The sequence below is a fragment of the Tamandua tetradactyla genome, chromosome 7 (assembly GCF_023851605.1).
Source record: "Tamandua tetradactyla isolate mTamTet1 chromosome 7, mTamTet1.pri, whole genome shotgun sequence".
NCBI classification, from domain to species: domain Eukaryota; kingdom Metazoa; phylum Chordata; class Mammalia; order Pilosa; family Myrmecophagidae; genus Tamandua; species Tamandua tetradactyla.
This window is the reverse complement of record NC_135333.1, coordinates 165,475,668-165,498,611: the sequence shown is the minus strand read 5'-3', so window position 1 is coordinate 165,498,611 and position 22,944 is coordinate 165,475,668. Positions and strand designations below refer to the sequence as shown.

The 22,944-nt window shown below is 39.2% G+C and overlaps 1 long non-coding RNA gene across 6 annotated transcripts in view; it reads left to right on the top strand.

Moving 5' to 3' along the window:
* LOC143642813 (uncharacterized) overlaps positions 1-22,944 on the top strand; it is a 113,567-nt gene that overhangs the window by 26,570 nt on the left and 64,053 nt on the right. For 3 of the 6 annotated variants that reach the window (XR_013155886.1, XR_013155885.1, XR_013155881.1), the window contains exon 2: positions 15,113-15,238. The exons of the other annotated variants lie outside the window; for them this stretch is intronic. This is a non-coding gene — a long non-coding RNA (uncharacterized LOC143642813). The remainder of the gene's footprint in view (positions 1-15,112; positions 15,239-22,944) is intronic. 6 annotated transcript variants of the gene reach the window in all.

Here is a 22,944-nt window from a genome sequence, read left to right as displayed (position 1 = left end):
CATCCTTGCTTTGTTCCTGATCTTAGGGGGAAAGTTTTCAGTTTTTCCCCATTGAGGATAATGCTAGCTGTGGGTTTTTCTTTTTTTTTTTTTTTATTAATTAACCGAAAAAAAGAAATTAACCCAACATTTAGAAATCATACCATTCTACATATGCAATCAGTAACTCTTAACATCATCAAATAGATGCATGATCATCATTTCTTAGTACATTTGCATTGGTTTAGAAGAACTAGCAACACAACAGAAAAAGATATAGAATGTTAATATAGAGAAAAAAAATAAAAGTAATAATAATAGTAAAAAAAAAAACCTATAGCTCAGATGCAGCTTCATTCAGTGTTTTAACATGATTACTTTACAATTAGGTATTATTCTGCTGTCCATTTTTGAGTTTTTGTATCTAGTTCTGTTGCACAGTCTGTATCCCTTCAGCTCCAATTACCCATTATCTCACCCTGTTTCTAACTCCTGCTGGACTCTGTTACCAATGACATATTCCAAGTTTATTCTCGAATGTCCGTTCACATCAGTGGGACCATACAGTATTTGTCCTTTAGTTTTTGGCTAGACTCACTCAGCATAATGTTCTCTAGGTCCATCCATGTTATTACATGCTTCATAAGTTTATCCTGTCTTAAAGCTGCATAATATTCCATCGTATGTATATACCACAGTTTGTTTAGCCACTCGTCTGTTGATGGACATTTTGGCTGTTTCCATCTCTTTGCAATTGTAAATAACACCGCTATAAACATTGGTGTGCAAATGTCCGTTTGTGTCTTTGCCCTTAAGTCCTTTGAGTAGATACCTAGCAATGGTATTGCTGGGTCATATGGCAATTCTATATTCAGCTTTTTGAGGAACCGCCAAACTGCCTTCCACAGTGGTTGCACCATTTGACATTCCCACCAACAGTGGATAAGTGTGCCTCTTTCTCCACATCCTCTCCAGCACTTGTCATTTTCTGTTTTGTTGATAATGGCCATTCTGGTGGGTGTGAGATGATATCTCATTGTGGTTTTGATTTGCATTTCTCTAATGGCCAGGGACATTGAGCATCTCTTCATGTGCCTTTTGGCCATTTGTATTTCCTCTTCTGGTAGGTGTCTGTTCAAGTCTTTTTCCCATTTTGTAATTGGGTTGGCTGTCTTTTTGTTGTTGAGTTGAACAATCTCTTTATAAATTCTGGATACTAGACCTTTATCTGATATGTCATTTCCAAATATTGTCTCCCATTGTGTAGGCTGTCTTTCTACTTTCTTGATGAAGTTCTTTGATGCACAAAAGTGTTTAATTTGGAGGAGCTCCCATTTATTTATTTCCTTCTTCAGTGCTCTTGCTTTAGGTTTAAGGTCCATAAAACCACCTGCAATTGTAAGATTCATAAGATATCTCCCTACATTTTTCTCTAACTGTTTTATGGTCTTAGACCTAATGTTTAGATCTTTGATCCATTTTGAGTTAACTTTTGTATAGGGTGTGAGGTATGGGTCTTCTTTCATTCTTTTGCATATGGATATCCAGTTCTCTAGGCACCATTTATTGAAGAGACTGTTCTGTCCCAGGTGAGTTGGCTTGACTGCCTTATCAAAGATCAAATGTCCATAGATGAGAGGGTCTATATCTGAGCATTCTATTCGATTCCATTGGTCGATATATCTATCTTTATGCCAATACCATGCTGTTTTGACCACTGTGGCTTCATAATATGCCTTAAAGTCAGGCAGCGCGAGACCTCCACCTTCGTTTTTTTTCCTCAAGATGTTTTTAGCAATTCGGGGCACCCTGCCCTTCCAGATAAATTTGCTTATTGGTTTTTCTATTTCTGAAAAATAAGTTGTTGGGATTTTGATTGGTATTGCATTGAATCTGTAAATCAATTTAGGTAGGATTGACATCTTAACTATATTTAGTCTTCCAATCCATGAACAAAGTATGCCCTTCCATCTATTTAGGTCTTCTGTGATTTCTTTGAACAGTTTTTTGTAGTTTTCTTTATATAGGTTTTTTGTCTCTTTAGTTAAATTTATTCCTAGGTATTTTATTCTTTTGGTTGCAATTGTAAATGGGATTCGTTTCTTGATTTCCCCCTCAGCTTGTTCATTACTAGTGTACAGAAATGCTACAGAATTTTGAATGTTGATCTTGTAACCTGCTACTTTGCTGTACTCATTTATTAGCTCTAGTAGTTTTGTTGTGGATTTTTCCGGGTTTTCGACATATAGTATCATGTCGTCTGCAAACAGTGATAGTTTTACTTCTTCCTTTCCAATTTTGATGCCTTGTATTTCTTTTTCTTGTCTAATTGCTCTGGCTAGAACCTCCAACACAATGTTGAATAATAGTGGTGATAGTGGACATCCTTGTCTTGTTCCTGATCTTAGGGGGAAAGTTTTCAATTTTTCCCCATTGAGGATGATATTAGCTGTGGGTTTTTCATATATTCCCTCTATCATTTTAAGGAAGTTCCCTTGTATTCCTATCCTTTGAAGTGTTTTCAACAGGAAAGGATGTTGAATCTTGTCAAATGCCTTCTCTGCATCAATTGAGATGATCATGTGATTTTTCTGCTTTGATTTGTTGATATGGTGTATTACATTAATTGATTTTCTTATGTTGAACCATCCTTGCATACCTGGGATGAATCCTACTTGGTCATGATGTATAATTCTTTTAATGTGTTGTTGGATGCGATTTGCTAGAATTTTATTGAGGATTTTTGCATCTATATTCATTAGAGAGATTGGTCTGTAGTTTTCTTTTTTTGTAATATCTTTGCCTGGTTTTGGTATGAGGGTGATGTTGGCTTCATAGAATGAATTAGGTAGTTTTCCCTCCACTTTGATTTTTTTGAAGAGTTTGAGGAGAGTTGGTACTAATTCTTTCTGGAATGTTTGGTAGAATTCACATGTGAAGCCGTCGGGTCCCGGACTTTTCTTTTTAGGAAGCTTTGGAATGACTAATTCAATTTCTTTACTTGTGATTGGTTTGTTGAGGTCATCTATTTCTTCTTGAGTCAAAGTTAGTTGTTTATGTCTTTCCAGGAACCCGTCCATTTCATCTAAATTGTTGTATTTATTAGCGTAAAGTTGTTCATAGTACCCTGTTATTACCTCCTTTATTTCTGTAAGGTCAGTGGTTATGTCTCCTCTTCCATTTATGATCTTATTTATTTGCGTCCTCTCTCTTCTTCTTTTTGTCAATCTTGCTAAGAGCCCATCAATCTTATTGATTTTCTCATAGAACCAACTTCTGGTCTTATTGATTTTCTCTCTTGTTTTCAATTTCATTTATTTCTGCTCTAATCTTTGTTATTTCTTTCATTTTGCTTGCTTTGGGGTTAGTTTGCTGTTCTTTCTCCAGTTCTTACAAGTGGACAGTTAATTCCTGAATTTTTGCCTTTTCTTCTTTTCTGATATAGGCATTTAGGGCCATAAATTTCCCTCTTAGCACTGCCTTTGCTGCGTCCCATAAGTTTTGATATGTTGTGTTTTCATTTTCATTCGCCTCGAGGTATTTACTAATTTCTCTAGCAATTTCTTCTTTGACCCACTTGTTGTTTAAGAGTGTGTTGTTGAGCCTCCACGTATTTGTGAATTTTCTGGCACTCCACCTATTTTTGATTTCCAACTTCATTCCTTTATGATCCGAGAAAGTGTTGTGTATGATTTCAATCTTTTTAAATTTGTTAAGACTTGCTTTGTGACCCAGCATGTGGTCTATCTTTGAGAATGATCCATGAGCACTTGAGAAAAAGATGTATCCTGCTGTTGTGGGATGTAATGTCCTATAAATGTCTGTTAAGTCTAGCTCATTTATAGTAATATTCAGATTCTCTATTTCTTTATTGATCCTCTGTCTAGATGTTCTGTCCATTGATGAGAGTGGTGAATTGAAGTCTCCAACTATTATGGTATATGTGTCTGATTCCCTTTTCAGTGTTTGCAGTGTATTCCTCACGTATTTTGGGGCATTCTGGTTCGGTGCGTACATATTTATGATTGTTATGTCTTCTTGTTTAATTGTTCCTTTTATTAGTAGATAGTGTCCTTCTTTGTCTCTTTTAACTGTTTTACATTTGAAGTCTAATTTGTTGAATATTAGTATAGCCACTCCTGCTCTTTTCTGGTTGTTATTTGCATGAAATATCTTTTCCCAACCTTTCACTTTCAACCTATATTTATCTTTGGGTCTAAGATGTGTTTCCTGTAGACAGCATATGGAAGGATCCTGTTTTTTAATCCACTCTGCCAGTCTATGTCTTTTGATTGGGGAATTCAGTCCATTAACATTTAGTGTTATTACTGTTTGGATAATATTTTCCTCTACCATTTTGCCTTTTGTATTATATATATCATATCTGACTTTCCTTCTTTCTACACACTTCTCCATACCTCTCTCTTCTGTCTTTTCGTATCTGACGCTAGTGCTCCCTTTAGTATTTCTTGCAGAGCTAGTCTCTTGGTCACAAATTCTCTCAGTGACTTTTTGTCTGAGAATGTTTTAATTTCTCCCTCATTTTTAAGGACAATTTTGCTGGATATAGGAGACTTGGTTGACAGTTTTTCTCTTTTAGTAATTTAAGTGTATCATCCCACTGTCTTCTAGCTTCCATGGTTTCTGCTGAGAAATCTACACATAGTCTTATTGGGTTTCCCTTGTATGTGATGGATAGTTTTTCTCTTGCTGCTTTCAAGATCGTCTCTTTCTCTTTGACCTCTGACATTCTAACTAGTAAGTGTCTTGGAGAACGCCTATTTGGGTCTAATTTCTTTGGGGTGCGCTGCACTTCTTAGATCTGTAATTTTAGGTCTTTCATAAGAGTTGGGAAATTTTCAGTGATAATTTCCTCCATTAGTTTTTCTCCTCCTTTTCCCTTCTCTTCTCCTTCTGGGACACCCACAACACATATATTTGTGCGGTTCATATTGTCCTTGAGTTCCCTGATACCCTGTTCAAATTTTTCCATTCTTTTCCCGATAGTTTCTGTTTCTTTTTGGAATTCAGATGTTCCATCCTCCAAATCACTAATTCTATCTTCTGTCTCTTTAAATCTATCATTGTAGGTATCCATTGTTTTTTCCATCTTTTCTACTTTATCCTTCATTTCCATAAGTTCTGTGATTTGTTTTTTCAGTTTTTCTATTTCTTCTTTTTGTTCAGCCCATGTCTTCTTCATGTCCTCCCTCAATTTATCAATTTCGTTTTTGAAGAGATTTTCCATTTCTGTTCATATATTCAGCATTAGTTGTCTCAGCTCCTGTATCTCATTTGAGCTATTGGTTTGTTCCTTTGACTGGGCCATATTTTCAATTTTTTGAGCATGATCCGTTATCTTCTGCTGGCGTCTGGGCATTTAGTCAGATTTCCCTGGGTGTTGGACCCAACAGGTTGAAAGATTTTTCTGTGAAATCTCTGGGTTCTGTTTTTCTTATCCTACCCAGTAGGTGGCGCTCGTGGCACTCGTTTGTCTGCGGGTCCCACCAGTAAAAGGTGCTGTGGGTCCTTTAACTTTGGAAAACTCTCGCTGTGGGGGAGCTTCGCCAACCGAAGCGGCTTTGAAGAGTGCCAGCCGGCCCGGGGGTCCGAACGCAGGGAGGGTTGCCGGCCGCCGCAGCCTGGGAAAGTGCCCGTCCGAATTTCCTAGTTGGCCCGGGCCGCCAAGCGTGGTGGGAGGGCGCCAGCCGCCGTGACCCGGAAGAGTGCACTGTTCCCAGCCGGACCGGGGAGTCACGTGTTTGGAAGGGACCTCCCCTGTCACCGTTCTCCGCGGCCTGGGGATTTCCGATCAATTCTCTCAGTTGGTCTGGGGGGCCGCGCATGGTGGGGGCACCAACCGCCGCGGCTTGAGGGTACTGCCTGCCCAATTCTGCCAGCTGGCCCGGGAAAGAGGAGGGGAGGGACTCCGGCCGCTTGCCGCCCCACCCGGTGAAGCCCACGCCCCTCAGTGATCTCACTGGAGTGGGTTCTCCCAGCCAGTCAGCCATTCCAGGATGGGGTACGCTGTCTTTTTGAACTCTGTTGTGGCTCCAGGAGCTGTTCTGTATCGTTTCTACTCCCCTACTAGCTGTTCTGGAAGAGGAAAGGTGAGGATGGCAAGGCTGTCAAGGACGGTGGCGGAGGAGCCATTGAAGGCGGAAGAGGGCACAGTGGTGGTTGGAGAGCCGCTGGACTAGGAGGAGAAAGGGAAGGATAAGATCAGCTGTGGGTTTTTCATATATTTCCTTTATCATTTTGAAGAAGTTCCCTTCTATTCACATCCTTTGATCTGTTTTCAACAGGAAGGGATGTTGAATTTTGTCAAATGCCTTTTCTGCATCAATCAAGATGATCGTGTGGTTTTTCTGCTAGGATTTGTTGGTATAGTGTATTACATTAATTGATTTTCTTATGTTGAACCATTCTTGCATACCTGGGATGAATTGTACTTGGTCATGTGTATAATTCTTTTAATGTGGCTTTGATTTGCTGGAATTTTGTTGAGACTTTTTGCATCTATATTCATTGGAGAGATTGGTCTGCAGTTTTCTTTTTTTGTAATATTTTTGTCTAGCTTTGGTATGATGGTGATGTTGGCTTCATAGAATGAGTTAGGTAGCCTTCCCTCCTCTTCAATTTTTTTGAAGAGTTTGAGCAGGATTGGTAACAAATTCTTTCTTGAATGTTTGATAGAATTCACATGTGAAGCCATCTCGTCCTGGACTTTTCTTTAGGGGTGCTTCTTAATGACTGATTCAATTTCTTTACTTGTGATTGATTTCTTGAGGTCATCTATTTCTTCTCAAGTCAATGTTGGTTGTTCATGCCTGTTTTAGTTTGCTAGCTGCCAGAATACGATATACCAAAAACGGAATGGCTTTTTAAAAGGGGAATTTAATAAGTTTTTAGTTTACAGTTCTAAGGCTGAGAAAATGTCCCAATTACAACAAGTCTACAGAAATGTCACAGGCATCCAGGGAAAGATACCTTGATTCAAGAAGGCCAATGAAGTTCAAGGTTTCTCTCTCATCTGGAAAGGCACATGGCGAACACAGTCACAGTTTCTCTCTCGGCTGGAAGGGCACATGGCAAGGAAGGCATCATCTGCTACTTTCTGTCCTGGCTTCTGGTTTCATGAAGCTCCCTGGGAGGTGTTTTCCTTCTTCATCTGCAAAGGTTGCTGGCTCATGGACTGTCTGCATCTCATGGCTACATTGTTCTGCTCTCTCTGAATCTCTCATTCTCCAAAATATTTCCTCTTTTATAGGACTTCAGAAACTAATCAAGATCCACTCAAATGGGTGGAGACATGTCATCCCCATTCCAGTTTAACAACCATTCTTGACTAAATCACATCATCCAGGGACATGATCTGATTACAGTTTCAAATATACAGTATTGAATAGGGATTATTCTACCTTTATGAAATGGGATTTATATTAAAACATGGCTTTTCTTAGGGGGCATACTTCCTTTCAAACCAGCACAGTGCCTTTCTAGAAAGTTGTCCATTTCATCTGCATTGTTGAATTTATTACCATAAAGTTGTTCATAGTATCCTGTCATTACTTCCTTTATTTCTGTGGAGTCAGTGGTTATGTCTCCTCTGCTATTTCTGATTTTATTTATTTGCATCCTCTCTCATCTTCTTTTTGTCAACCTTGCTAAGAGTCCATCAATCTTATTGATTTTCTCATAGAATCAACTTTTGGTTTTGTTGATTTCTCAATTGCTTTCATGTTCTCAATTTCATTTATTTCTGCCCTAATCTTCATTATTTCTTTCCTTTTGATAGCTTTCAGGTTAGTTTGCTGTTCTTTCTCTAGTTCTTCCAAGTGGACAGTTAATTCCTCAGTTTTTGCCCTTTCTTCTTTTTTGATATAGGCATTTTAGGGCAATGAATTTCCCTCTTGGCACTGCCTTTGCTGCATCCCATAAATTTTGACATGTTGTATTTTCATTTTCCTCGAGATATTTACTGATTTCTTTTGTTATTTCTTTCTTGACCCACTGGTTGTTTAAGAGTTGTTGTTATGCCTCCACATATTTGTGAATTTTCTGACACTCTGCCTATTATTAATTTCCACCTTCATTCATTTATGATCTGAGAAAGTGTTTTGTATGATTTCAATCCTTTTAAATTTATTGAGACTTGCTTTGTGACCCAGCATATGGTCTATCCTTGAGAATGATCCATGAGCACTTGAGAAAAAGTGTATCCTGCCATTGTGGGGTGTAATGTTCTATAAATATCTGTTAAGTCTAGCTCATTTATTGTATTATTCAAATTCTCTGTTTCTCTATTGATCCTCTGTCTAGATGTTCTGTCCATTGATGAGAGTAGGGAATTGAAGTCTCTAACTACCATGGTAGATGTGTCTATTTCTCTTTTCAGTGTTTGCCTCATGTATTTTTGAGCATTTTGGCTTGGTGCATAAATATTTATGATTGTTATGTCTTCTTGTTGAATTGTTCCTTTTAGTAATACATAGTGTCCTTCTTTGTCTATTTTAACTGTTTTACATTTGAAACCTAATTTGTTGGATATTAGTATAGCTACTCCTGCTCTTTTCTGATTGTTATTTGCATGAAATATCTTTTCCAAACCTTTCACTTTCAACCTATGTTTATCCTTGGGTCTAAGATGTGTTTCCTGTAGACAACATATAGATGGGTCCTGTTTTTCAATCCATTCTGCCAGTCTATGTCTTTTGATTGAGGAGTTTAATCCACATTTAATGTTATTAGTGTATGAGTAGTACTTTCTTCTACCATTTTGCCTTTTGGATTTAGTATGTCATATCTAATTTTTCTTCTTTTTACCTTTACTGATAATCTTCATTTCTACACTCTTCTCCACGCCTCTCTCTTCTGTCTTTTCATATCTGCCTCTAGTGCACCCTTTAGTATTTCTTAAAGAGCTGGTCACTTGGTCACAAATTCTCTCAGTGATTTTTTGTCTGAAAATGTTTTAATTTCTCCCTCATTTTTGAGGAACAGTTTTGCTGGATATAGAATTCTTGGTTGGCAGTTTTTCTCTTTTTGTATCTAAAATATATCATACCATTGTCTTCTCACCTCCATGGTTTCTGCTGAGAAATCTATGCATAGTCTTATTGGGCTTCACTTGCGTGTGATGGATTGCTTTTCTCTTGCTGCTTTCAAAATTCTTTCTCTTTGACATCTGACATTCTGATTAGTAAGTGTCTTGGAGTACATCTATTTGGATCTATTCTCTTTGGGGTATGCTGCACTTCTTAGATCTGTAATTTTAAGTCTTTCATAAGAGTTGGGAAATTTTCGGTGATAATTTCCTCCATTCGTTTTTCTCCTCCTTTTCCCTTCTCTTCTCCTTCTGGGACACCCACAACACGTATATTCGTGTGCTTCATGTTGTCATTCAATTCCCTGAGTCCCTGTTCATATTTTTCCATTCTTTTCCCTATATTTTCTTTTTCCTTGTCGGATTTCAGGTGTTCTCTCCTCCAGTTCACAATCCTCTCTTCTGCCTCTTGAAGTCTTACTTTGTAGATTTCCGTTGCTTTTTCATCTCTTCTACTGTGCCTTTCATTCTGTAAGTTCTGTGATTTGTTTTTTCAAATTTTTTATTTCTTCTTTTTGTTCATTCCTTGCCTTCTTTATATCCTCCCTCAATTCATTGATTTGATTTTTGATGAGGTTTTCCATGTCCGTTTGAACATTCTGAATTAATTGTTTCAACTCTTATATCTTATTTGAATTGTTGGTTTGTTCCTTTGACTGGGCCATAGCTCCAATTTTCCAAGTGTGATTCGTTATTTTTTGCTGGCATCTAGGCATTTAATTACCTTTAATTAGTTTATTCTGCAGATTGTTTTCCCTTCTTTTACCTAGGATTTTCTTGCTGGATGAATTTGTTGTCTATCTGTTCTTTGACATTCAATTCACCTTAATCTGGACCACTAACTTAAGTTTTGTTTAACAGAGCAGAAATTTTCAGTTCTTATTTTCTTATTTCTTGCCTTGCCTGTATGGTGCCTTATCCCCTCTCACCTTTAGGAGGGTCTACTTAGGTATTATAGACCCCAGCCAGATTTTCCCAGACCAAACTGGGCTCGTGTCAAGAGGAAAGAGCCACCTGCATCAGTTTTCCCTGAAGGTGAGACCCAGCAGGTTGAAAGACTTTCCTGTGAAATCTCTGGATTCTGTGCTTTTCCTATCCTGCCCAATATGTGGTGCTTCTTTGCTTGTGGAACCCACCAGCATAAGGTGATGTGGTACCTTTAACTTCAGCAGACTCTCCCTGCTGGGGCATGATGGAGGCAGAGGAGAGGTTGTAGGCTGGCTTTAATCACTTCAAATTTCCAAACCCTGGGGTCTGAATTCCTTGAGGGAGAGAATCCACCTGAGCTGGCCCCACCCCTCCCCTGGGGAAGGCACAGGCTCCAGAGAAGCTCTCAAAGAAACTTGTTTCTGCCTATGCCTGGGGCAGTTGAAGCCTGAGTAGCCCTGCCGCTGAATCCAAAGGCAGTCAAGCCACAAAAAACAAAGAGAAAAATCCTTCTCAGAGCAGGACCCCCATTCCTCAGGTTTTCCAATCAAGAGCATAAGTTGATATGTTGCTTTGTGTACGTTCAGATCCTATGTACCCCCTCCTTTCCTTCAGGGCCCAGACCCTTTCAAGTATTATGTGCTACTGATCAAAAAAACCTTTGTTTCTTTTTTTCTTTTTTCATTTTCCATCAGCCCTGCCCCCTTGGTACCAGGGCAAAAATCAGCAACCTCCACTTTGACCAGGTTCAGCTGAGCTGAAGGCCTATTTTTAGTAGTCAGAATTTGTGAATTAATTCCACATTTGGAGTTTTATTGCACACAGCCCCTTCTGCTGGTAAAGTCCCTTTACTTTCCCCTCTGGGAAACAGCCTGTGGGGGAGGGGTGTCAGCCACTGCGGCTTGGAGAACTCATGGTTCTGGGGACAGCTCGCCCCTGGTCCAGCTGGTCCAGACTGTGGAACGCTGTATGTCTGGTTACTGATGTGGCCCCAGCAGTTATTCTGTACTGTTCCTGGCTATTTAGTAGCTTTTCTGGAGGATGAACTAAATCCACACCTCACTAAGCTGCCATCTTGGCACTCTCTCTGTTCACATCTTTTTGTGTATACATGTTTTTGTTTGTCTTAGATTAATACCTAGAAATGAAATTGATGATTTATAGGGTAGTGTCGAATATTGAGTTCTCTCCCCCACAAAAGCATTCTCAGACCCCAATCCCTAATCCCATAGTGTGAACCCTTTTGTAAATAGGACCTTTGAAGTTGTTATTCATTAAGGTGTCTGCAAACTGAAGGAGGGTGGGCCTTAAACCATTATGGCTGAAGTCCTTATAAACAAAGGAAATTGGACACAGAAAATAAGCCACAGAAAGCAACCAGAGCTCAGAAGAGAAAGGAGACAACACTGCCACGTTCATTGCTACCTGATGGAATAAGGAACCCTAAGATTACTGCTCAGCCAGAAGATAAGAGCCTCAGGAATTAGCAAGCCTTCCAGCCTCCAATACCAAAAACCTACAAATTCCTGTTGTTCAGCCAAACAATCTCTCTGTTGATATTTGTTTTAGCAGCAGTAAACTAATACAGATATATATATATTTAACTTTATGTGAAACTGTCAGACCAGTTTCCAAACTGGTTGTACCACTTTACATTCCCACTGTTCTAGTTTGCTAGCTGCCAGAATGCAATATACCAGAAATGGAATGACTTTCAAAAAGGGTAATTTAATAAGTTGCTAGTTTACAGTTCTAAGGCCGAGAAAATGTCCCAATTAAAACAAGTCTATAGAAATGTCCAATCTAAGGCACCCAGGGAAAGATACCTTGGTTCAAGAAGGCCAGTGAAGTTCAGGGTTTCTATCCCAAGTGGAAGGGCACATGGTGAACACAGTCAGGGTTCCTCTCTCATCTGGAAGAGCACATGGCAAACATAGCATCATCTGCTAGCTTCTTCTTCTGGCTTCCTGTTTCATGAAGCTCCCCAGGAGGCATTTTCTTTCTTCATCTACAAAGGTCACTGGCTGGTGGACTCTGCTTCTTGTGGCTATGTTGTTCTGCTCTGCTTTCTCTGAATCTCCATTCTTCAAAATGTTTCCTCTTTAATAGAACTCCAATAAACCAATCAAGACCCACCCAAATGGGTGGAGACGTGTCATCACCTAATCCGGTTTAACAACCACTCTTGACTAAATCACATCATCCAGGGAGATGATCTGATTACAGTTTTATACATACAGTATTGAATAGGGATTATTCTACCTTTATGAAATGGGATTTTGATTAATAAAACATGTCTTTTCTAGGGGACATACATTCTTTCAAACCAGCACACCCACCAACAATATATGAGATTTCTGGTTAGTCCACATCCTGACCAACATTTGCTGCATCAGCTTTTCGAATTTTAAGTGTTTTAATGATTGTATTATGATATCGTGTGACTTAGATTTTCATTTCCCTAACTACCAATGATGTTGAAAACTTTTTCATGTTCTTGTTGCTGTTCACATAGCTTCCGTTTTGGAGGTCCTGTTCAATTATTTTACCTATGGTTTTATTGGGTCATTTGTCTTTTTATTACTGAGTTGTGAGAATTCTTTGTATATTTTGGATATAAGTCCTTTGTCAGAAAAAATGTCCTGCAAATATTTTCACCCAGTTTGTTTCTAATTTGGTTGATTTTTAATGCCTTTGATGAGCAAAAGTTGATAGTTTTAGAGGTCATCTTTTTTTTTTTTTAAATGTTTGTGCTTTGCAGATCTTGTCTAAGAAATGTTTCTGTACTGTAGCTCTGGTGGTAGCAAGTTCTCTCATTATTTGCCTGAAAAGTTCTACATTTTGCCTTCTATTTCAAAGGATATAGAATGCTGGATTTTCTTATTTTTTTGAGAACTTTAAAACTGTCATGCCCTATTTTTTTCTTATACTTTTTTTTGAAGAAGTCAGTTGACATTTAATTACTGTTTCTCTGTATTAATTGTTTTTTTCCCCACTGACTACTTTTAATGTTTTCTCTTTGTCATTGGTTTAATAATTTTATTATGATGTGTCTTGCTGTTGTTCTCTATGTATTCATGTTGCTCAGGAGTTGTTGTGCTTCTTGGCTCTGTGGGTGGGTTTATGTCTTTAATAAATTTGTAAATTATCAGCCATTATTTTTTCACATATTTTTTCTGTCTCTATCTCTCTCCTTGTCATCTGTACTCAACTACATATATATCAGCGAACTTGATATTGTCTCAAGTCACAGAGGGTCTATTTATTTCGTGTTTTGAATTTTTTCTCTTATGCTTCAGTTTGGATGGTTTCTATTGCCTTACTTTCAAGTTCACTTATCTTTTCCTCTATAATATCTAATTTCCTGACAAGCCCATCCAGTTAATTTTTCAATCAGATATTGTAACTTTCAGTTCTTTATTTTCTATTTATTTGTTTTTTCTAGTTTCCATTTCTCTGTTGATATTTTTGTTTGTTCCTCATTATGTTCATGTTTTCCTTTAAATCTTTAAATTTATTTATAATGACTGATTTAAAGTCCTTATTTCCTAATTTCATCATCTCTCTCATATATGAGTTCATAATTTTTACTCCCGAGTAAGGAAATATTAAGAAGAATTTTAATATCTAGTTTTTCCAATTATTCTCATGTCTAATGACTTTTTATTTTATGCTGGATGCCACGGATGCTACTTTGGCTTTTGTCATCTTTCTTATTAGAGAGTTGAATATTATTCTGGTATTCAGCTAATTTATTTGCACCTCACCTTGATACTTTCAAGGTTTGTTTTTAAGCTTTATAAGACAGATCTAGAATAGTCCTTATTCTAGGGTATCACTTTGGAATATGAAAGCCACTGACCACATATGCCTATTGAGCATTTCAAATGCACAGCAGATTTCAAAGACTTAGTGTGATAAAAAAGATTGTAAAATATCTTAATGTTTTTTATGTTGATTACATGGTGAAGGATAATATTTGGGGTATGTTGGATTAAATAAAATATTTTATTAACATTGATTTAACCTGTTTATTTCTATGGTTTTTAAGGTGGCTACTAGAAAATTTAAAGAACATTTGTGCCATTGATATTGGAATATTTTGCTGTAGTGCTAGATTAGCCCTGTTTTTAAGACCTGAACTTTCTCGGGTGTCAACTAAATTTTTGGTGTGGTTAATGATACCTCTCCACCGTGGCTGGTTGGAACTTTAACACTTCCTGTTCTGTGCAGTCTCTGGTGATTGTTCATCAGTAGTTGTTTTCTTCCTAATAATAGTTCTTTGTCTAGCTTTATGGGAGTCTTCCCTATGCAGATTTCTGGAGTTCTTTCTCTGTGCAGCTTTGTTCTCCCTGATATTTCTACCTTCTTGTCAGCTCCAGAGATGTGGTCTGGAAAGTGCCTCCAGGCAAATAATTGTGGGATAATGAGGCTTGCTTCATTTGTTTCCCTTCCATCAGGAATCATACTTCTATGTTTCCTGTTATCTAATGCCTAAAAATAGTTATTTTATTTATTTTGTCCAGTTTTATAGTTGTTTATGTTGGTAGGTCTTGTCTCCTATTAGTTACCATACATCATGACTAGAAATGGAGGTCGTGATCTTCCACTTCCAAGTTGCAGGCATCCCTCAGATATCCAGTGAGCTTTGTTTGCCAGTGTCTGTTTTTAAGTGATACGGTGGAAATATTGACCATGAACTGACTGTGGACAGGGCTTTGCCAAATTTGGAGGTTTTTCTTCAGTACGAATGAATGAGAACCAGACCATGTACTTTGAGCCCCTGTAATAGACACAGTTGGATTCCTACCCAGAATCTATTTTCAGTTTTTTCCCCTGGTAATATAATCCTGCCATAGTTCAGGTATCCCTTCTCTACCTCACCATGTGCCTAATCAGGTGGACCTGTCTTTATTTCAAGGGTGAATCCTGATTGGACAAAGATAATAATTTCAAAACTTCTTGCCTGTGACTTATTTAGACATGAGTTGCAATTTTGCCCAAGGAAACATGAAGTAAAGCCATTAGGAACTTCTGGAAAAGGTTTCCTATATCTTAAAACAAGCAATGAACAAAATATTGTACTTTTTCTTCTTTTAGATGTTTTCAAGTCTGAGAATGATCCCTGGGCATGAAGATACAGAAAGATACAATGAAGCTGGGCCCTTGGTGGTGTTATTCAGCTACTGGGTTGGAAAACCCAATAGTCACTTTGTCTCTGAGCATGTAAGATGTTAAATCCCTGTATTGTTAAAAAAAAAAAAAAGATTTCTGTTGCATATAAACAATATCCTGCTAACTGATACAAACTCCAGAAAGTAGAGGATGTAGTGCTTAGATATCAACTCCCTTTCTAATTTCCATAATGCTCCCAGATCATTTGTTCAATTTATTTAGAAAAGAACCCTCTATGTTTTGTTTTATTTTTTTTCTTGGAAGGTGGGGGAAATGCCTAAATACCAGACAATTAAGCCTTATTGACTTAATTTTCAACACACACTTTAAGTTAAACCTTTAGTTTTTAGCGACAGATTCTACTCTCTGGAATACTTAGTTTTTGCAAGTCCTGAGTTTCTCTGAGGTTTGAAAGGCTGATTGGGTCCCTCTTCAACAGTGTCATATTCTAGGCTGTGTCTTCCTCCTTCCTATTTCATGAGTACTCACTTCTTCATCCAATTTCAGTCAGAAAAAATTTTTATATATCTTGTCGCCTTAAGCTCTCCTTGTATTCTATATTGATTTAGTTTCCTAGCCTGCTCGAAGCAAATATCATGAAATGGGTTGGCTTTAAACAATGAGAATTTATTCACTCATGGTTTTGATGCCTGAAAAATGTCCAAGTCAAAGCATCAAGGCAGTCATCAAGGTGATAATTTCTTCACATAAACCAGCTGCCAGCAGTCCTAGGCTCACGTGTCACATGGCAAGAGACATGGCAGCATGTGCTGGATTCTCCCTTCTCTTCCAGGTTTCCGTGCTTCTGAGGCTTTTTCTCTGTATTCATTCTGTTTACAAAGTAATATCCAGTAATAGCATTAAAACCCAACCTGATTGAGGTGAGCCACATCTTAACTGAAGTCACTTCATCAAGGTCCTATTTACAATGGGGTTACACCCGTAGGAATGGACTAGTTTTAAGAACATGTTTTTCTAGGGTACACACAGTTTCAGACCACTACCTATGTGTTGTCATGGGTTGTTCTAGTTTGCTAGCTGCTGAAATGCAATATACCAGAAACAGAATGGCTTTTAAAAAGGGGAATTTAATAAGTTGCTAGTTTACAGTTCTAAGACTGAGAAAATGTCCCAATTAAAACAGGTCTGTAGAAACGTCCAATCAAAGGCATCCATGGAAAGATATCTTAGTTGAAGAAGGCCGATAAACTTCTCTCTCAAGTTAAAAGGCACTTCTCTCTCAGCTGGAACGGCACCTGGCAAACACAACATCTGCTAGCTTTCTCTCCTGGCTTCCTGTTTCACGAAGCTCCCTGGGAGGCATTTTCCTTCTTCATCTCCAAAAATCACTGGTTAATGGACTCTGCTTCTCATGGCTATGTTGTTCTTCTCTGCTGCTCTCCGAATCTCCTGGCTTTCTCTCTTGTCGTTCTCTTTTATAGGATTCCAGTAAACTAATCAAGACCCACCGAAATGGGTGGAAACATGCCTCCACCTAGTCCAGTTTAACAACCACGCCTGATTAAATCACATCTCCACGGAGATAATCTAATTACAGTTTCAAACAAACAATACTGACTAGGGATTAGAAGAAACGCTGCCTTTACAAAATGGGATTAGGATTAAAACATGCCTTTTCTAGGGTACATACATCATTTCAAACCAGCACATGGGGTGACTTTTTTTGTTCGTTTACTGTAATTTTAGTAAGGCCCTGGCAACAACAAGGAAAAAATTGTGTGTTCAGTCTGCTCTCTTGATTCAGAAATTTAAGGCTTGTGATTTTAGTGAATGAGGATGACATTTAAGTAGCATGGGTGGAATCAACTAGCCTCAAGTTCTGAATGGAGCTCCCATATAAAGTTGTTTGGGGACAGAACCAACAGATTGCTAATATTCTCTGGATCTGAATACTAGCAGTAGCTGGTGAGGCAGAAAGTAGATACTCTTTAAGTCTCTCAGATATTTCCAAGATGTGATCTCTGAAAGTTAACATCTTTAGGTTCGTATGGGCAGAAGCTGGAATGGCCTAAGGCTCTCAGGTAGTCTTTCTTTTCTCTTAGTTATGATATAATTCACAAAGCATAAAATCAACCCTTTTAAAATACACAATTTAGTGAGTTTTGGTATATGCACTAATTTGTGCATCTATCAGTAATATCTGGTTACATAATGTTTTCATCAACCCAAAAGGAAATCCCATACTCATTAGCAGTCACTCCTTATTTGTCCTCTCTCCCCAGCCCTTTACAAAGTCTAATCTATTTTCAGTTTCTACGTATTTTCCTATTTTGGATATTTCATATAACTGGAATCATACAGTATGTGGCCTTTTGTGCCTGGCTTCTTTCATTCAGTATGTGTTCAAGATTCATCCATGTTATAGCATGTATTAGTACTTTATTAATTTTTTTTTGAATGACATTTCATCTTATGGATTTGTCACATTTTATATAGCCATTCATCAGTTAATGGACATTTGGGTTGTTTGCACTTTTTGGCTGTTATGGAATAATGCTGCTAAGAACATTGATGTATGAGTTTTTATATGGAAATGTCTTTTCAGTTCTCTTGGGTATATACCTAGGATTGAATTGCTTGGTCATACAATAATTCTATGTTTAACTTTTAGAGGAACTGCCATACTTTTCTGAAGCAGTTGCACCATTTTACATTCATGTCAGCAATGTGTAAGTGTTCTAATTTTTCCTAATCCTTGTCAATACTTGTGTTTGACTCTTTGATTATGGCCGTCCTAGTGGGTGTGAGGTAGTATCTCATGGTTTTGACATGCTTTTCCCTGATGCCTGATGATGTTGACCGTCTTTTCATGGGCTTATTGGCCATTTGCGTATCTTCTTTAGAGAAATGTCTATTCAGATCCTGTGCCCATTGTGTTTATTTGAAACTTTTGTATACCCCGGAAAAGCCACATCCTTTACTCCTGATTCAGTATTGTAGGGGGGGAATAGGTCATATGTTGGGGCACAAAACAGGTCTTTGCACATTTAAATCCATTGAAATTATTCAAAACACTTTCTCTGATCACAATGGAATGAAGATAGGAATCAATAACCACCAAAGAACCAGAACATTCACCAATATATGGAGAGTAAATAACACACTCAAAAAACCAGTGGGTCAAAGAAGAAATTGATAGGGAAATCGGTAGCTATCTGGAGATGAATGAAAACGAGAAACAACATATCAGAACTGTGGGATCTGGCAAAGGCAGTGCTGAGAGTGAAATTTATTGCTCTAAATGCCTATATTAGAAAAGAAGTGGGGTTCCGGGAAGGTGGTGGACTAGGATAGGTTGAGTTCACCCCTACTCCGAGGAACAGCTAGAGAAGTGACAGAAAAATGACTGAAACAGTGATTCCAGGGTGTTAATGCCCTGGGAGGCTCTTCTGCACCACATAGGGAGGCCCTGGTTGCAAAAGCAGAAGAACTGAGACACCAAGAACCAGAGACCATTCAGCTACTGCAAACAGGCTAACACGCCCCTTTCCAAACGGAGGCCCAGAACCCACAGGAGTGGGTGGTCTCGGAGATGGGAACTGGGAAGCAAGCCAAGCCGCGGTCCTGAATGTGCTACCCTCACACCTGCCACTCCCACCCCGCGACTCCCCCACACCACATGCACCTAAACTCCACCACAAGCCCGCCCCCCAACGCATTTCAGGCACACCTGCCCTGAACCCCCCTACCCACCCACCCCACACATCCTGGCCCCACGCCCAGGCCCCATGCACATACACATACCCGCTCCTCCCTGACCCGCCTTTCCCACATAAGCTCACAGTCTTGCCCCACCCCTCCTGAGATCCACACAACCTTGCCCAGCCCTTCGATACCCACCTACCCTTCCCTGCCCCCTGCAAGCAGTCGCCTGCACATCAAGGCTGTCCTGCTGCACCTAAGCTCTGTGTACACACACACACGGGGGCCTCATCCCCCAGACTGGCGCACACCAGGGCCCCAACCCCCAGACCCGTGCACACCCACAGCCATATCCTCCCTGCCGGGCACCCATGCATCCATGCATTGAACTCTTCACCCTGCACCCCACTCTCCCTGCTCTGCACATAACTCACATATTGCCACCCCCACCCACCCCCACCTCCCATCCCTCTGGCACAAGTGCCCTACTCCCACACCTGGCAGGAACAAACTTGCATGTTTGTGTCACATAGCCCCCGCCCTGTACACACGTGAACCTCTGCCCCGCCCACCTCCCACACCTGCGCACTCATGCCAGGGCCCTGCCCACCTGACATCATCTGTCCCTGACCCACATCCCACAACCCCTGTGACCTGTACCCTGCCCCTGCACACTCTTGCATCTACATCGCAGCCCCCTCCCCTGCACAAAGACATACCCATGCCCTGCTCTCCCTGTGCCCTATACCACACAGCATGATACCCACAACCTCCATGCTCTATACACACACTCACATCCTGTCTATGCATCAGCTCCTGTGCATGTGCACAGCCCCATCCATCCACCTACTGCCATACCCTACCTCTGTGTCCCCCATGCCGTACCCTGTTCCTATGCTCCAAGGCCTGCATGAGCTACACCCCACTCTCATGGCCTGTGCACCGCAGCTCTAATCCCATGCACCACACACTGTGCTCACAGCACTAGCGTTGCGTCCGTAACCCATGCCTATACCTGCATTGCAACCTGTCACTGCACAGTGCCCCATCCCATACCCTGCATATTAAGCCACACCTATCCTGCAAATATGAAGCTTTAGCCTACTGAAGGAAATAAACTTCCAAAGTAAATCTATCAAGGTATTTACATGCCTCAAAGGCAACAGAAGATCACTAAGCATATGTGCTGGTTTGAAAGGATGTATGGACCCTAGAAAAACCATGTTTTAATCAAAATTCCATTTCATAATGGCAGAATAATCCCTATTCAATACTGTATGTTTGAATCTGTAATAAGATAATCTCCCTGGAAATATAATTTAATCATGAGTGGTTGTTAAACTGGATTAGATGATGACTTGTCTCCACCTATTTGGGTGGGTCTTAATAGGTTTCTGGAGTCCTATAAAAGAGGAAACATTTTGGAGAATGAAGGAGATTCAGAGAGAGCAGAGAATATTGCAGTACCATGAAGCAGAGAGTCCACGAGCCAGCGACCTTTGGAGATGAAGAAGGAAAATGCTTCCTGGGGAGCTACATGAAACAGGACGCCAGGGGAGAAAGCTAGCAGATGATGCCGTGTTCGCCATGTGCCCTTCCAGCTGAGACAGAAGCCCTGACTGTGTTCGCCATGTGCCTTCTCACTTGAGAGAGAAACCCTGAACTTTATCGGACTTCTTGAACTAAGGTTTCTGTCCCTGGGTGCCTTAGATTGGACATTTTTATAGACTTGTTTTAACTGAGACATTTTCTCTGCCTTAGACCTGTAAACTAATAACTTATTAAATTCCCCTTTTTAAAAGACATTCTGTTTCTGGTATATTGCATTCGGGCAGCTAGCAAACTAGAACAGCATATAAAATGCAGATGGATATAGCCTAGCCTAATAGCCAAATTAAAACACCTGAGGAGACACAGACTTTGGAACAACTAAACATGTTGGTATAACTGTACTAAATAAAATCAGTGGGGAGTGGGCCACGATGGCTCAGCAGTTAGAATTCTCGCCTGCCATGTTGGAGACCCAGGTTCAATTCCTGGTGCCTGCCCATGTAAAAAAAAAAAACATTAGTAGGTTGGCTAATGACATAAAGGAGATCAGGAAGACACTAAAAGAGCTTGAAGAGGAATTTGAAAGAATAAATAGAAAAATAGTAGATATTGCAGAGATTAAAGATGCTGTAGACCAAATCAGAAATACACTAGAGACATGCAACAGCACATTTGAAGAGGCATAAGAATAAGTGAACTAGAGGACAGGACAACTGATTTCAAACACACAAAAGAGCAAATGGCAAAGAGAAAAAGTGTAGAATTTCAACTGAATCTCAGGGAAATGATGAACATAGCAAAGCAAACAAATACAAGAATCATCAGTGTCTCAGAAGGAGAAGAGTAAAGGGCTAGAAAGATTAGTGAGGATATAATTGAGGAAAACTTCCCAACCTTTATAGAGGGCATAAATATGCAAATCGAAGAAGTCCAGGGAACTCCAAATAGAATAAATCCAAATAGGACTTCCCCAAGATACATACTAATCAGTCTGTCAAATGTTGAAGAGAAGCAGAAAATCCTGAAAGTGCCAAGAGAAAAGCAATCTACTACATACAAGGGAAACCACATGAGACTGAGTTCAGACTACTCAATGGAACTGTGGAGGCAAGAAGGCAGTGGTATGATATATTTAAGATCCTGAAAGAAAAAGACGTCCAGCCAAGAATTGTGTTCCCAGCCAAATTGTCCTTCAAAACTGAGGGAGAAATTAAAATTTTCACAGACAGACAAATCCTGAAAGAATTTGTCAACAAGAGACTGGCCCTACAAGATACACTAAAGGGAGTCCTGCCAGTGGGAAAAAAAAAAGGCAAGAGAGGGAGGTCTGGAGGAGGGGACAGAATTGAAGAATACCAGTAAGAGTAACTTAAAGGATAAAAAGAGAAAGAGGGAAAAGAATATATAGATCTGACAAATAAAATTCAAAGGATAAGATGGTGGATAAAAGAAATGCTTTTAAAGTAATAAATTTGAATGTTGATGGACTAAACTTACCAATTAAAAGATACAGAATGGCAAATGGATAAAGAAATATAATCCAGCTATATACTGCTTACAAGAGACTCATCTTGGACACAAGGATACGAATGGATTGAAAGTGATGGAAAAAAGATGTTCCATTCAAGCTGTAACCAAAAGAAAGCTGGAGTATCTATGCTATTACTAGACAAAATGGACTTTAAATGTAAAGACATCATAAGAGACAAAGAAGTACACTGTATATTAATAAAAGGGACAATTCACCAAGAAGAAATAACAATCATAAATTTTATGCTCCCAATGAAGGTGCTCCAAGGTATATGAGACAAACATTGGCAAAACTGAAAGGAGCAATAAATGTTTCAACAGTAATAGTAGGAGATTTCATTATACCACTCTCCTCTTTAGATGAAACAACCAGATAGAGGATCAACAAGGAAATAGAGAACTTAAACAATTTGATAAATGAATTAGGCCTAACAGACATATATGGGTCATTACACCCCAGAACACCAGGATATACATTCTTCTTTAGCACTCATGGAACATTTTCCAGGACAAATCATATGCTGGGGCACAAAGCAGTTCTTTATACATTTAAAAACATTGAAATAATTCAAAGCATTTTCTCTGATCACAGTGGAATGAAGCTGGAAGTCAATACCCACCAAAGAATGAGAACTTTCACAAATACATGGAAATTAAATAACATACTCTTAAACAACCAATGGGTCAAAGGAGAAATTGCTAGAGAAATTGGGAGCTATCTGGAGATGAATGAAAATGAAAATACAATCCATCAGAAACTATGGGATGCTGCAAAGCCTGTCTGACAGGGAGAAATTTATTGCTCTAAATACCTAAATAAAAAAGAAGAAAGAGCAAAAATCAAGGGCTTAACTGCTCACCTGGAGGAACTTGAGAAAGAAGAGCAAACTAACTCCAAAGCAAATAGAAGAAGAGAAATAACAAAGATTAGAGCAGAATTAAATGAATGGGAGAACAAAAGAACAATAGAAAGAATAATTAAAGTCAGAAGCTGGGTACTTTGAGAAAATCAA